General features: G+C 42.8%; 1 pseudogene; it reads right to left on the reverse strand.

Annotated features, from left to right (window-relative positions):
• Nucleotides 1-13,090: 13,090 nt before the first annotated feature.
• On the reverse strand, nucleotides 13,091-14,796 carry LOC103242816 (obg-like ATPase 1; annotated as a pseudogene).
• Between the last annotated feature and the right edge of the window lie 1,968 nt (nucleotides 14,797-16,764).

Genomic DNA, 16,764 nt, shown 5'->3' on the forward strand with positions numbered 1-16,764 from the left:
AGAGGAGGGCACCCAGGCATTGCTTGGTCCTTGGATCAATACCACAGTATTAACCTCAGAACCTCATCCATGCCTTCTAATGTGAATGCTCATTCCCACTCGGAAGTAATGAAGACTACAAGCTGCTCTCCCTGGGGAAAGTACAAGAGGCCACATCCGAACGCACGAGAAAGAACTTACCTTGTCTCTCTCCCTCTCTCTTTTTTTTGTATTTTGTTTTTTGTTTTTTGAGACGGAGTTTCATTCTGTCGCCCAGGCTGGAGTGCAGCGGTGCGATCTTGGCTCAGTGCAAGCTCCGCCTCCCGGGTTCAAGCCATTCTCCTGCCTCAGCCTCCTGAGTAGCTGAGATTACAGATGTGCACCACTACACCCAGTTAATTTTTGTATTATTAGTAGAGATGGGGTTTCACCATCTTGGCCAGGCTGGTCTCGAACTCCCGGCCTCAGGCGATCCACCCACCTTGGCCTCCCGAAGTGCTGGGATTACAGGCGTGAGTCACCGTGTCCAACCAATTAACTTACCTTCTCTAGATTCACTTTCCTTATCTCAAAATGGAAGAAGAATGTGGAATTCACAGGGAATTGAACATTAAACATTTTGTTTTGTTTTGTTTTGTATTGTTTTGTTTTTGAGACGGAGTCTCGCTCTGTCGCCCAGACTGGAGTGCAGTGGCACAATCTCGGCTCACTGCAAGCCCCGCCTCCTGGGTTCACGCCATTCTCCTGCCTCAGCCTCTCGAGTATCTGGGACTACAGGTGCCCACCACCACGCCCGGCTAATTTTTTTTGTATTTTAGTAGAGACGGGGTTTCACCATGTTAGCCAGGATGGTCTCAATCTCCTGACCTCGTGATTCGCCCGTCTCGGCCTCCCAAAGTGCTGGGATTACAGGTGTGAGCCACTGTGCCCGGCCAACATTAAATGTTTTGATGAAATCACTTAGCACTCCAAAGAGGCTAAATGTTTATTGTATTAGTATAGAAACAGAACAACTTGCAAAAACAAAAACGTCCACTACACACTGAGTTCATGATATGATAAAACTAGCATTCTAGATCAGTGGGAGAAAGACGGTTTATGCATTAAATGTAATGAGACAACTGGTCTCATTAAAAAAAAACAAAACCCAAATCATTATGCCAAAATAAACTACATATGTATTAAAAATTAAAGATGAAATATGAAACCACAAAAGTACTAAGGGAAACATAGATAAATTTTTTCTAATTTTGGAGTGAAAAAGGCCTTTTAAAGCATGTGTTACCAAATTCAGAGGCTGTAAGGAAAAATTTTTTTATAAATTTGGCTACATAAAAATTCAAGACTTAGACCTTTTTAAAAGACATAAAAATCATACCTTTAAACGAAGGAAAAACATTCTATGTTTTTGAACAGGAAGAATTAGTATCATAAAGGTGCCAATTATTTTATTAACATATAAATGTAACATACAAATCCAAATTAGCATATAAGTGCAATCAGAATCAGAATACATCAATTTTTTTAAAAACTGGACAGTAATTTTAATATTCATATAGAAGAATAAAGGAGATGGTCAAGAATATTTGGAAAGGAAGACCAGCAAAGGGGACCTGTCTTATCATATATTAAACTTAAAATGAGGCTATGGTAAATAAAACAGTATGATATTGGCACAGGAATAGACATCTTGATCAGTGGCTCATACCTGTTCCAGAATTACAGTTCCAGAGCTTTGGGAGCCCAAGGCGGAAGGGTGGCTTGAGGCCAGGAATTTTTTTTTTTTTTGAGATGGAGTCACACTCTGTCACCCAAGCTGGCATGATCTTGGCTCACTGCAACCTCCACCTCCCAGGTTCAAGTGATTTCCTACCTCAGCCTCCCGAATAACTGGGACTACAGGCACCCGCCACCACGCCCAGGTAATTTTTGTATTTTTAGTAGAGACAGGGTTTCACCATGTTGGCCAGACTGGTCTGGAACTCCTGGCCTCTGCCCCGACTCATCCTCTCAAAGTGCTGGGATTACAGGCCACCACGCCCGGCCTGAGGCCAGGAATTCAAAACCAGCTTTAACAACAAAGTGAGACCCTGTGTCTATAAAAATGTTAAAAATTAGGCTGGGTGTGATGGCTCATGCCTGTAATTCCAGCATTTTGGGAGGCCGAGAGGGTAGATCACAGATCGCTTGAGGCCCAGAAGTTTGAGACCAGCCTGGACAACATGGCAAAACCCCATTTCTACAAAAAATAAAAATAAAACAGTTCCCTGGGTGTGCTGGCCTGTGCCTGTAGTCCCAGCTGCCCAGGAGGCTGAGGTGGGAGGATTGCTTGAGCCCAGAAGTTTAAGGCTGCAGTGAGTAATGATCATGCCTCTATATTTCCAGCCTGGGCAACAGAACGAGACTCCATCTCTATTTTTTAAAAAAAGAAAAATAGAACCCCAAAATTGATCAAACTACATGGCAACCTAATAAACGACTGATACGGTTTGGCTATGTCCCCACCCAAATCTCATCTTGAATTGTAGTTCCCATAATCCCCACATGTCGTGGGAAGGACCCAGTGGGAGGTAATTAAGTCATGGGGGCAGTTACCCCCATGCTGTTCTAGTGATAGTGAGTTCTCAAGAGATCTGATGGTTCTATAAGGGGCTTTTCCCCCTTCGCTCGGCATTTCTCCTTCCTGCCACCAGGTGAAGGAGGATGTGTTTGCCTCCCCTTCCACCATGATTGTAAGTCTCTTGAGGCCTCCCCATCCCTGTGCAACTGTGAGTTGATTAAACCTCTTTCCTTTATAAATTGCCCAGTCCTGGGCAGTCCTTTATAGCAGCATGAGAACAGACTAATACAAGGACCAAGATGACTTTTTATTTATTTATTTTATTTTATTTATTTTTTATTTTATTTTATTGTTTTATTTTATTTATTTTTTATTTTATTTATTTTATGGTGCTAGCATAATTGAGTATACAACTAGAATAAAATAAAGCTAGTTCCTATGGCAGACACCACTAGTTGCCTACCCAATTTTCATTCATAATCTTGATTTTGTTTAGGGCAGCAATGTGCCCAGACAAATCTATTTACCACCCTAGACTCTCTTGAAAATAAGAGTGGCCATGTCCCACTCAGTGAGACATAATTAGAAGTCTAACGGGTAGAGCTTCCAGGAAAGCTACTGTTTTATCGATAAAAAGAAAAGAAGGGTGTCCTTCACCCTATATTCTTCCTGCCCATAATGTGTAAATGTGACCCTTTTAGTACAGAAACTGGTTTGCCTGAAAAAGAAAATAATAGGCTGGGCATGGTGGCTCATGCCTATAATCTCAGCACTTTGGGAGGCCGAGGCAGGCAGATCACTTGAGGTCAGGAATTCGAGACCTGCCTGACCAACATGGCAAAACCCCCTCTCTACTAATAATACAAAAATTAGCTGGGCAAGGTACAGGTGCTTGTAATCCCAGCTACTCAGGAGGCTAAAGCAGAAGAATCACTTGAATCCGGGAGGCAGAGGTTGCAGCGAGCTGCACACCACTGCACTCCAGCCTGGGTGACACAGTGAGAGCGACCGAGCGAGACTCCATCTCAAAAAAAAAAAAAAAAGAAGAAGAAGAAGAATCTTATCTAATTATGTACTTATTTAGAAATTCCAGGGGCTAATTTTGAAACACATCAGGCATGAAGACCCAACCGCTAAATTCCAGAGATTACCTCAAGGCAGTTAATCTACAACCTGGCCATTGCTGAGATGACAGCAGCCCACGTGGGTGGACCGTAACTTAAGACAGCCCTGGAACCAGACACACAGACCTCGTACCCAGCACCACTCCTGCATGGCTCCCATTCCAAGTTCCCCTATTTATTTATTTATTTATTTACTTACTGAGACGGAGTCTTGCTCTGCCACCCAGGTTGGAGTGCAATGGTGCGATCTCGGTTCCCTGCAACCTCCAGCTCCCGGGTTCAAGCAATTCTCCTGCCCCAGCCTCCCAAGTAGCTGGGATTACAGGCGTCTACCACCAGGCCCAGCTAATGGTTTTGTATTTTTAGTAGACCAGGTTTCACCATGTTGGCCAGGCTGGTTTCGAACTCCTGACATCAAGTGATCTGCCTGCCTCGGCCTCCCAAAGTGCTGGGATTACGGGCGTGAGCCACAGTGCCCGGCCAAGTTCCCATAATTTCCTGGGTTTACAGGCTTGAGCCATTGTGCCAGGCCATATTATGTAATTTTTAAAGCCAGTGTTATGGTCCTCATCTGTTAGTTCAGAGCAGTGAGGTCCAATGGAAATATAATGTGTAGTTTAAAATTTTTAGCAGTCACATTAAAAACAGTAAAAGGAAACAGGAGCTCACATCCCAGATAAACACCCAGGTCTTTTTAAAAACTCGGGCGTGGCCGGGCATGGTGGCTCATGCCTGTAACCCCAGCATTTTGGGAGGCTATGGCAGGCAGATCATGAGGCCAGGAGTTTGAGATCAGCCAGCCTGGCCAACATGGTAAAACCCCATCTCTACTAAAAATACAAAAATTAGCCAGGTGTGGTGTTACGTGCCTGTAATCCTAGCTACGGGGATGCTGAGGCAGGAGAGTCGATTGAACCCAGAAGGTGGCAGTTGCAATGAGCTGAGATCACACCATTGCACTCCAGCCTGGGTGACAGAGTGAGACTCTATTTCAAAAAAAAAAAAATTCAGGCGTGCTAACAAGGGCTTGTAGTTCCAACTATTTGGGAGTCTGAAGAGGAGGATCATTTGAGCCTAGGAGTTACAGCCTGTAGCATGCCCTGAGTGTGCCTGTGAATACTGTGAATAGCTACTGCACTCCAGCCTGGGCAACATAGTTTTTTTTTTGTTGTTTTCTTTGTTTGTTTGTTTTTTTAAAGAGACAAGGTCTTGCTCTATTGCCCAGGCTGGAGTACAGTGAGTGGCATGATGATAGCTCACTGCACCTTGAACTCCTGGGCTCTAACAATCCTTAACACTCAGTTTGTTTGTTTGTTTGTTTAGACAGAGTTTCACTCTTGTTGCCCAGGCTGGAGTGCAATGGGTGATCTCGGCTCACTGCAATCTCTGCCTCCTGGGTTCAAGCGATTCTCCTGCCTCAGCCTCCAGAGCAGCTGGGATTACAGGTACGCACCACCATGCCTGGCGAATTTTTGTATTTTTAGTAGAGACGGGGTTTTACCATGTTGATCAGGCTGGTCTCAAACTCCTGACCTCAGGTGATCTACCCTCCTCAGTCTCCCAAAGTGCTGGGATTACAGGTGTGAGCCACTGCACCTGGCCAACACTTACTTTAAAAAATACCTCAGCCTCCCCAGCAACTGGGACTACAGGCATGTGCCACCATGCCCAACTAAAATTAATTTAATAACATGCTTTATTTAACCCAATATACCCCTAAATATTACCATTGCGACATGTGATCAATTAAAAAATTACTGGTGAGATCTTTTACGTTCTCTTTTATGTTCTAAGTCTTAGAAATCTGATGTGTATTTTACATTTACAGCATAATTCAATCCAGATTATCCACATTTCAAGGTTTTGTTTTATGGTTTTGTTTGTTTGTTTGTTTAAGACAGGGACTCACTCTATCACCCAGGCTGGAGTGTTGTGGTGCCATCATGGCTCACTGCAGCCTCGATCTTCCCAGGCTCAGATGATCCTGCCGCCTCACCCTTCCAAGTAGCTGGAACTACAGGTGCATGTCATCACACTTGGCTAATTTTAAAATTTTTTGCACAGATGGGGTCTGGCTATGTTGCCCAACCTGATCTTGAACTCCTGGGCTTAAGTGATCTCCTGCCTCAGCCTCCCAAAGTGCTGAGATAACAGGCATGAGCCACCATGCCCAGCCTCAAGTTTTCAATAGCTACTTGTGGCTAGCAGCTACTGCACTGGATGACACTAGTCTAGTCTAGGGCAGAGTCCATGATACATGGACATTACAGATGCAAACATATGATTTCCCCTGCCCTTTTTTTTTTTTTTTTTTTTTTTTTTTTTGAGACTGTCTCCCTCTGTCACCCAGGCTGGAGTGCAGTGACGCAATCTCGGTTCACTGTAACCTCTGCCTCCCATGTTCAAGCAATTCTCCAGGCTCAGCCTCCCGAGTAGCTGGGATTACAGGCACACGCCACCACACCTGGCTAATTTTTGTACTTTGAGTAGAGACGAGGTTCCACCATGTTGGTCAGGCTGGTCTCTTAACTCTTGGCCTCAAGTAATCTGCCTGCCTCAGCCTCCCAAAGTGTTGGGATTACAGGTGTGAGCCACCGTGCCCGACCTGATCAATCTCTTAAAGAGAATCCAGCTTTATTATTGCCAGTACATGACGAAACTGCTACTATATTTGCCCTGGGAAAAATGGACAAAGGGAAATACTGTTAATTCATGAATAAAAACTTTGCAGAAAATTAGCCAGTGTTTCGTTTTCAAAAACTTCCCTCTTTGTTCAGTAGATACCAGCTACTGATTACTACATATACTAGGGAAAGTTTAAAATTAGGAAATGCTGATTTCTCACATAGGAATTTCTAAATCCTGTGAAGAAAAGCTTAAAGAGCTTCTGAATATACAGAAGTTCCATTTAAGGACTAGGTCCTCCTTGTAGATGCATCAAAATATTACAAATTCCAAACTGAGACTTAATTCTCAAATGTGTTTTACTTGTTCTAAAACAATCCATCCACAAATATAAAACTATAAGTAATAGATTGTTATTTTCCCACTATGGGAATCTTTAGTGTGAAAAAGTATTCTACGAAAAGAATTTTTTAAAAAATAAATTAGGCCGGGTGCGGTGGCTCAAGCCTGTAATCCCAGCACTTTGGGAGGCCGAGACAGGCGGATCACGAGGTCAGGAGATCGAGATCATCCTGGCTAACACGGTGAAACCCCGTCTCTACTAAAAATACAAAAAACTAGCCGGGCGAGGTGACGGGCGCCTGTAGTCCCAGCTACTCCGGAGGCTGAGGCAGGAGAATGGCGTAAACCCGGGAGGCGGAGCTTGCAGTGAGCCCTCTCAAAAAAATAAATAAATAAATAAATAAATAAATAAATAAATAAATAATATAATAAAAAATACGTACAAAATGGGTTACAGAGGACAGATTTGTATATGCATAGATAAATATATGGAAGGTAACATACATAACTGTTAACAGGGCCAGGCACAGCAGCTCACGCCTGTTATCCCAGCACTTTGGGAGGCTGACGTGGGTGGATTGCTTGAGGTCAGGATTTCAAGACTGGTCTAGCCAACATGGCGAAATCCTGTCTCTACAAAAATATACAAAAAAAGGAAAAAAATTAGCCAGGCATGGTAGTGCACACCTGTAGTCTCAGCTACTTGGGAGGCTGAGGAACAAGAATCTCTTGAACCCAGGAGACAGAGGCTGCAAGACCGTGCCACTGCATTCCAGCTTGAGCGACAGAGTGAGACCCTGTCCCTTCCCTGCTCCAAAAAGTGTTCACAGTAGTTACTACTGAAAAATGGGATTTAGGATGAACAAGATAATTTTCCTTTTTTTAAAATTCCCTACTAATCTGAATATTTTTATAATAAACATGTATAACTTAAGAATAGAAGTAAAAAAAAGATAGATCATATGCAGATAGAATCTGAGTTTTCATTAAACTGTTTATAAGTTCAATATTTGTCTAAAAAAAGTCTCTAAAAGTATGCATCATAAGGTTGGATGCGGTGGCTCATGCCTGTAATCCCAGCATTTGGGAGGCCAAGGCAGGTGGCTCACTTGAGATCAGGAGTTCAAGACCAGCTGGCCAACATGGTAAAACCCCATCTCTACTAAAAATGAAAAATTAGCTGGGCTTGGTGGCCCACACCTGTAATTCCAGCTATTTGGGAGGCTGAGGCAGGAGAATTGGTTGAACCCAGGAGGCGAAGGTTGCAGTGAACCGAGATGGCACCACTGCACTCCAGTCTGGGTGACGGAGCAAGACTCTGTTTCTAAATAAATAAATAAATAAAATTATGCATCATAAAAGTAACTTTAGGTGTATCAATTAAAGACTTCAGGCTGGGCACAGACGCTCACAACTGTAATCTCAGCACTTTGGGAGGCCGAGGCAAGAGAGTCATGTGAGCTCAAGAGTTCAAGACTACCCTGGGCAACATAGCAAAATCTTGTCCCTAATAAAAATTTTTTTAAAATCAGCCAGGTGTGGTGCTGCCTGCCTGTAGTCCCAGCTACTCTGGAGGCTGAGGTGGGAGAATTGCTTGCACCTGGTGCCCAAGGCTGCAGCGAGCCATGGTTGCACCACTGCACTCCAACCTGGGCGACAGACCAAGACTGTGTCTCAAAAAAAAAAAAAAAAAAAAAAAGATTTCATAAACTTGCTGGTTAGACAGCATTAAAATTGTTAAAATTATTTTGTCAGGCTTTTAAATAACTACTTTCTATCAGTCCAGGAATTTTAAAAATCTTTGACTTTAACAGATTAAAACACAAAAAAGAAATATAAGCAATAAAAATATTAAATCAAAATAAAACAACGACGACAACAAAAAAATCCAAGAGTGCTTCCAAGTTTAGCTTGCCTTCCACTCAGGTGGGAGAAAGTTCAAATATTGCTGATCTATACAAAATATCAATAATTAGTATGTTTTTATAACTTACTCATTTAAATTCATAACTCAATGAGCAATAATAGAAGTTCATTTCCATTAATTGACTATGATTATTTAGCAGTCTGCAGTGCTAGAGAAAATATGAAAATCTAAAGCATATATATATATATATATATATATATATGTACAGTTTTTGAGACAGTGTCTTGCTCTGTCACCCAGCTGGAGTTCAGTGGTGTGATCACAGCTTACTGCAGCCTCAACCTCCCAGGCCCAAGCAGTCCTCCCACCTCAGCCTCCCAAAGTGCTATGATTACAGGTATGAGCCACCATCCCTGGCCAAAAGCATATTTCTTTAAAATGCTACTGCTACACTGGGTGCAGTGGCTCATGCCTATAATCCCAACACTTTGGGAGGCCGAGGAGGGAGGATCACCTGAGCCCAGGAGTTCCAGACCAGCCTGGGCAACATGGAGAAATCCCATCTCTACAAAACAACAACAACAACAACAAAAAGCCATAACAAACAAAAATTAGCCAGGCTTAATCTTGAGATGATTTAAAAGTATTATAGGAGGGCTGGCCATAGTGGCTCATGCCTGTAATACAGTCACTGGGGAGACTGAGTGGAAGATTCCTTGAGCCCAGGAGTTTATGATTAGACAGGGCAACATAGCGAGACAGCTCCCCCACTCCCCAGAAATAAAAAACTTACCTGGGCATGGTGGCACACACACCTGTAGTCCTAACTACTCGAGAAGCTGAGGCAGAAGGATCCCTTGCACCCGGGAGTTTAAGGATGGTCCATGCACACACTTCATCTGGGCCTGCAGTGAAATAGGCTGCTCCCTTCCTGACTGACTGGAGGGGCTGGGGGGAATCCCAGCAGGGAGAAAGCAATCCCTTCACCCCAGTTGCCAAACAGAACCTCCCACCCCCTGGATTTTCCTTCTCCCTCTATCTCTGATGGTTCTGGCTTTCCCAAACTGCTTTAGATCTTCTGATTCCTCTTGGGTTGAAGCAGACCAGTATTTTTTTTTTTAACAACATCCCCACTCCCCACCTGTTCCTCCCCGTTCCCATGCTGCCAACTTCTTCTTCCTCTTCTTTTATTTTTTTTAGTAGAGACGGGGTTTCATTGTGTTGACCAGGCTGGTCTTTAACTCCTGACCTCAAGTGATCCACCTGCCTCGGCCTCCCAAAGTGCTGGGATTACAGGCATGAGCCACCGCGCCTGGCCTCAGTGTGATGTTTTGATACATGTACTACATGAACATTTTCTTTTCTTTTTTTTTTTTTTTTTGAGACAGTCTTGCTCCATTACCCAGGCTGGAGTGCAGTGGCACGGCCGTGGCTCACTGCAACCTCCACCTCCCAGGTTCAAGTGATTCTCGTGCCTCAGCCTCCTGAGTAGCTGAGATTACAGACATGCGCCTCCATGCCCGGCTAATTTTTTGTATTTTTAGTAGAGATGGGGTTTCACCATGCTGGCCAGGCTGGTCTCAAACTCCCGGGCTTGTTGTACCACTGAGCCCAGCCACCACACCCAGCCAAAAATATGAGTGGTTTTTGTTTATTGATCTTGTACCCTACAATATTGCTGTACTTGTTTATTAGTTCTTATATAATTTTTTATTTTGACAAATAATAATCGTGCTTATTTATGGGGTACAATGTGATTTTTTTTTTTTTTTTTTTTTTTTGAGACGGAGTCTCATTCTGTCGCCTTGGCTGGAGTCCAGTGGTGCCATCTCAGCTCACTGCAACCTCCACCTCCTGGGTTCAAATGATTCTAGTGCCTTAGCCTCCCAAGTAGCTGGGATTACAGGTGTGTGCCACCACATCCAGCTAATTTTTGCATTTTTAGTAATGATGGAGTTTGACCATGTTGCCTAGGCTGGTCTCGAACTTCTGACCTCAGGTGATCTGCCCACCTAGCCCTCCGAAAGTGCTAGGATTACAGGCATAAGCCACCATGCCCAGCCTCAAGGCAATCCTATCAAAACCCCAGTTTTCTTTCTTACAGAAATTATCAAGCTGATCCTAAAATTCAGATTAAAATACAAGAGTTGGCCAGGCATGGTGGCTCATGCCTGTAATCCCAACACTTTGGGAAGCTGAGGTGGGAGAATTGCTTGAGGCCAGGAATTTGGGACCATACTGGGCAACATGGTGAGACTCTCTACCAAAAACTACTATAACAAAATTAGAGTGGTGTGGTGGCTGGTGCCTGTAATCCCACCTATCCGGGAGGCTGAGGTGGGAGGATTGCTTGAGCCTGGGAAGTAGAGGCTGCAGTGAACCATGTTCACACCTCTGCACTTGGGCCTGGGTATCACAGTGAGACCCTGTCTCTAAAAAAATACCAAAAAAAAAAAAAAACCCAAAAAAACAAAAAAAACAAGGGAACCTAGAGCAACCACTGAAAAAAGTTGTTAAAAAAAGTACAATGAATATACTAAGAAAAATATGAAATAAATAAAAAGAAAAAAATGAAGTCATATAAAATGGTCAGTTAAAACTACAAAAGGGGCCGGGCGCGGTGGCTCAAGCCTGTAATCCCAGCACTTTGGGAGGCCGAGACGGGCGGATCACAAGGTCAGAAGATCGAGACCATCCTGGCTAAACCGGTGAAACCCCGTCTCTACTAAAAAAATACAAAAAAACTAGCCGGGTGAGGTGGCGGCCGCCTGTAGTCCCAGCTACTCGGGAGGCTGAGGCAGGAGAATGGCGTGAACCCGGGAGGCGGAGCTTGCAGTGAGCTGAGATCCGGCCACTGCACTCCAGCCTGGGTGACAGAGCGAGACTCCGTCTCAAAAAAAAAAAAAAAAAAAAAACTACAAAAGGGAGAAAAATAGTGAAAGAAATACAAGGGACACAAAATAGACAAAACAACCCTGAGAAAGAACAAAGTTGAAGGACTGGCACTTCCTGATTTCAAAACAGCACCGTATTAGTCCGTTTTCATACCGCTATAAATAACTTCCTGAGACTAGGTAATTTGCAAAGGAAAGAGGTTTAATTGACTCACAGTTCAGCATGGCTAGGGAGGCCTCAGGAAACTTACAACCAAGGTGAAGGGGAAGCAAGGCACCCTCTTCACAAGGCAGCAGGAAGAAGTGCCAAGAAAAAGGGAAAAGAGCCCCTTATAAAACAATCAGATCTTATGAGAACTCACTGTCACGAGAAGAGCATGGGGAACTGCCTCCACGATTCAATTACCTCCACCTGGTCTCTCCCTTGACACATGGGGATTATGGCAATTAGGGGGATTACAATTCAAGATAAGATTTGGGTGGGGACACAAAGCCTAACCATATCAAGCACAAAGCTACAGCAATCAAGACAGTGTGGTACTGGTATAAGAACATTCAACATTCATATAGATCAATGCAATACAATTAGAGCCCAGAAATAAACCCTTACGTTCATGGTCAACTGATTTTTGACAAAGATGCTAAGAAAATTCAGTGAGAAAGAGCCTTTCAATATATGGTGCTGGGACATGTGAATTGCAAAAAAATTAATTTGGACTCCTATGTCACACCATACATAAAAATAAACTCAAAATGTAAGAAGTAAAACTATACAACTTATAGAAAAAACATATGTTTAAATTTCTTATTTATTTATTTTTGGAGACAGGGTCCCACTCTGTCACCCAGGCTAGAGTGCAGAGGTGTGAACATGGTCCACTATAGCCTTCACCTCCTGGGCTCAAGCAATCCTCCCACCTCAGCCTCCTGAGTAGCCGGGACCACAGAACTACGCCACCACACCTGGCTACTTTTTAATCTTTTTTTTTTTTTGAGACAGGGTCTCACTATTTTGCCCAGGCTAATCTTCAACTCCTGGTCTCAAGTCTCAACCTCCCAAAAGTGCTGAGATTATAGGTGTGAGCCACTATGACCCCCCAAAGTAAATTTTCTTGAGTTAGAGAATGGTTTCTTAGATATAACATTAAAAGCACAAGCAACCAAAGAAACAGATAGATAAACTGGTATTCATGAAAACTAAAAATTTTAGTGCTTCAAAAAATACCATCAAGAAAGGGCAAGTACCCACAGAATGAGAGAAAATACTTGCGAATCATATATCTGATATGGGACTTGTATTCAGAATATATTCTACAAAACTCTTACAACCCAATATTAAGATAAAACCCATAATTTTAAAAAAATGCATCTGAAAAGACATTTTTCAAAAGAAGGTATGCAAATGGACAATGAGCACATGAAAAGATTCTCAAATGTCACGAGCCACCAGAGAAATGCAAATCAAAATCATTCCCGGTAGAAAGGCTATAATCAAAAAGATAGATAGCAAGTGTTAGAATGTGGAGAAATCGGCACTCTCATGCACTGCAACTGGGAATGCTAAATGGTGCAATCACTTTGGAAAATAGTCTGGCAGTTCCTCAAAAGGTTATCATATGACCCAGCAACTTAATTCCTTGTACATATAATCATGAAAAATAAAAACATATATCCACATAAAAACTTGTACATAAATGTTAGTAACAGCATTGTTCTTAACAACACAAGGACAACCTAAATGTCCATCATCTGGGGAATGATTAAACAAAACGTAGTATATCCATACGATGGAATATTATTTGACCATAAAAAGGAATGAAGTACTGATACGTTCTGCAACAGGAATAAACCTTGAAAGCATTAAGCTAAGTGAAAAAAGCTGGCCGGGCATGGTGGCTCATGCCTGTAATCCCAGCACTTTGGGAGGCCGAGGCAGGAGGATTGCTTGAGCCCAGGAGTCTTTTTTTTTTTTTTTTTTTTTTTCCTCAAATGTTTTATTAAGTGTAGACGTCTGGAGTACTGTAAAACATGCATTATCTTTCTTCTTCGGTTGTTGAGGTGTGTTAAATTTGAAGAAGATCATATCTCCATCTTCAACAATATAATTTCTGCTTTGTCGTCTGTACTTTCCAGCAGCCTTGACTGCATTTTCAGAACCTTCCCATTTAAAATCTTCGTATTTCATTACTTCGGCCACAATGAATCCCTTTTCAAAATCTGTGTGAATATTTCCTGCAGTCTGATGATCCTTAGTCCCTTTCCTGATGGTCCATGCATGCACTTCATCTGGGCCTGCAGTGAAAATGTATTCTAGTTGGAATGCTGCAAACCCAGCCTTAATGATCTTTGGCAAAGCACTTTGTGTTGTGTTCGATTCCAGTTACTTCTGTCTCTCCTCAGCACTCAATTCTTGCCAAGGCCCCACTAAAAGGAGTGACAAAGGCACCTGGGTCATACTTGTCCACCCACTCTTTAATTTCCTTCCTTCCTTCCTCCCTCCCTCTTTCTTTTCCTTCCTTCCTTCCTTCCTTCCTTCCTTCCTTCCTTCCTTCCTTCCTTCCTTCCTCCCTCCCTCCCTCCCTCCCTGTCTCTCTCTCTCTTTCTTTCTTTCGACAGAGTCTTGCTCTGTCGCCCAGGGTGGAGTGCAGTGGCGCAATCTCGGCTCACTGTAACCTCCACCTCCTGGGTTCAAGCAATTCTCCTGCCTCAGCCTCCTGAGTAGCTGGGATTACAGGCATGCGCCACTATGCCCGGCTAATTTTTGTATTTTTGGTAGAGACGGGGTTTCACCATATTGACCAGGCTGGTCTCGAACTCCTGACCTTGTGATCCACCTTGGCCTCCCAAAGGTTTTACTTTTTTATCTCCTCCTCTCACAGACACCTTTTCTAGTTTGTCTAGTTTACCAATCATTTCCTCCTCTTTAAGCTGAAGCTCTTTATGTATAATTTCTATATCTCCAATAGGATCTACACTTCTTTCAACATGCATGATATCACCATCTTCAAAAGCACGTATTAGATGAAAGATGCCATCACAGGCATTAATATGGGATTAAAAAAGAGAGAGAAAAAAAAAAGCGTTCCCCAAGCCCTGCCCATTGTGAGCTCCTTTCACAAGGCCAGCAATATCCACTACATTTAGAAAGGCAGGAATTTTGCTTGCTGGTTTGTGGTACTGGCAAAGAAAGTCAAACCTTTCATCTGGCACAGGTACTCTGCTCTCATTAGGAGCAATGGTGCCGAAAGGGAAGTTTTCTGCTGAAGCCTGACTACTGGTTAATACATCGAAGAAAGTAGATTTCCCAGCATTTAGCAATCCACCAATACCAATTTTCAGTGGGGTTCCAAATCTTCCAATGATTGGGGGTGGTTTAATTCCATCACCTCCTTCTTTTCAGGGCATCGTGATTGGCCTTGGCGAAGACAGGGGTCCCAGCGGCTGCGAGAGGAAGGTCCTACCGGCAGCCGGAGGCGGGAAGAAGAGAATGCAGGCCCAGCACCTCTGCCAAGTACTATGCACTTCGGAGGCAGCGGCAGCGGAACAGGAGGGCCAGGCACCGAACGGCACCTCGAGCCCAGGAGTTTGAAACTAGCCTGGGCAACATAGCAAGACCCTGTCTCTAAAAGAAAAGAAAAGAAAAAAACAGGAAGAAGAAAAGGAAGAAAGAAGAAGAAGCCGCCAGTCACAAAGGCCACATAATTATGATTCCATTTATATGAAATGTCTGCAATAGGCAAGTCCACGGAGACAGAATGTAGATTAGTGATTGCCAGGTCCTGGGGGAATGAAGGAATGGGGAATGAATGCTAACGGGTATGGAGTTTTTGAGTTTTTTTTTTTTTTTTTTTTTTTTTAAGAGAAGAAAATGTTCTAAATGGACAATGGTAAATATTACACAACTCTGTGAATATACTAAAACCCACCAAATTGTGTACTTTAAAAGGGTGAAGTCTATGCTATGTGAATAATAAAGCTGTTATTTAAAAAACACACTTGGGGTTTGTTGTCTGGTACACAGAGGTGACTTTCAGATTTGTGCTGGTGACAAGAGGGGAAAACAACTGCAAGGGCAGCAACTGCTGCTAAAGAAACACCAGCAGTTTCTAATTTTACACTGTCCTATATTTTGCTGTGAGTTTCGTAGCTTTCGATAATGCTATACTAGAGGCCAAAACAGAAATGCCTTTTATATTTCATTATAACAGCTAAACTGGGAAATAAACTCACCAATTGGTTTTTTTAAAAAGGAAATGAGCTAAAAACAACATAGATGTAAGTGGAGCTTCAATAAACCTTTGCTTAGTAAGATGGATATTTCACAAGAGACGGAGAGTTTGGTAGTAAAAATAGTTTAAAGTGTTACATTATTTTAAAAAGCATTTTGTTTAATTTACTGTAGATGGCCAAACATCATTTTAAAACATATGGTAAATCTGTTGGGTAGTAAAAAGAAATGACATCTTGTTTCCATTTTCTTATTCTTTCCAGTTTATCTCTTTATTGTAAATCATCTTCCATTGTGGGAGGATATTAAATTTAAATCAAACTGAGGGGGAAAAAGCAGGACTTATGTTCATAAATTCATGTTTCTCTTAGTATTGCTGCCTCTTACAGCCATTTTATGAAGAATACTATGGCCTGAGTAGTTAATATTATTTAAGATTTTTCAAATTGGTCTATTCCTGGATCTAAACAAATTGGAAAATTGGAAGTTTCTTTTCTTTTCTGTCTCTTTTTTAGACAGAGTCTCCCTCTGTCGCCCAGGATGGAATGAGGTGGCACAACCTTGCCTCACTTCAACCTCCACCTCCCAGGTTCAAGGGATTCTCCTGCCTCAGCCTCCCCCGTAGCTGGGATTACAGGCGTGCACCACCATGCCTAGCTAATTTTATATTTTTAGTAGAGATGGGGTTTAGCCGTGTTGGCCAAGCTGGTCTCAAACTACTGACCTCAGGTGATCTGCCTGCCTCAGCCTCCCAAAGTGCCGGGATAATAGGCATGAGCCACCGTGCCTGGCTGGAAGTTTCTTCTCTTCAGCAAACAGCTCTTTTTATAGGTCAAGAAACCTATTTACAAAAAGAAACCAAAAAATTACGTAATTATGATATAAACATTTTAAATAAATTGTAATACTCTTTCATGATAAAAGATTCATGAACCAGAACTGGTAAAGATTTAAGGAATGATATTAAGGTCGATTTGTTTGTTTTTGAGATGAAGCCTCATTCTGTCACCCAGGATGCAGTGCAGTGGCACGATCTTGGCTCATTGCAACCTCTGCCTCCCAGGTTCAAGTGATTCTCCTGCCTCAGCCTCCCAAGTAGCTGGGATTACAGGCGCCCCCCACCAGGCCCAGCTGATTTTTGTATT

The sequence above is a fragment of the Chlorocebus sabaeus genome, chromosome 16 (assembly GCF_047675955.1).
Source record: "Chlorocebus sabaeus isolate Y175 chromosome 16, mChlSab1.0.hap1, whole genome shotgun sequence".
NCBI lineage: Eukaryota > Metazoa > Chordata > Mammalia > Primates > Cercopithecidae > Chlorocebus > Chlorocebus sabaeus.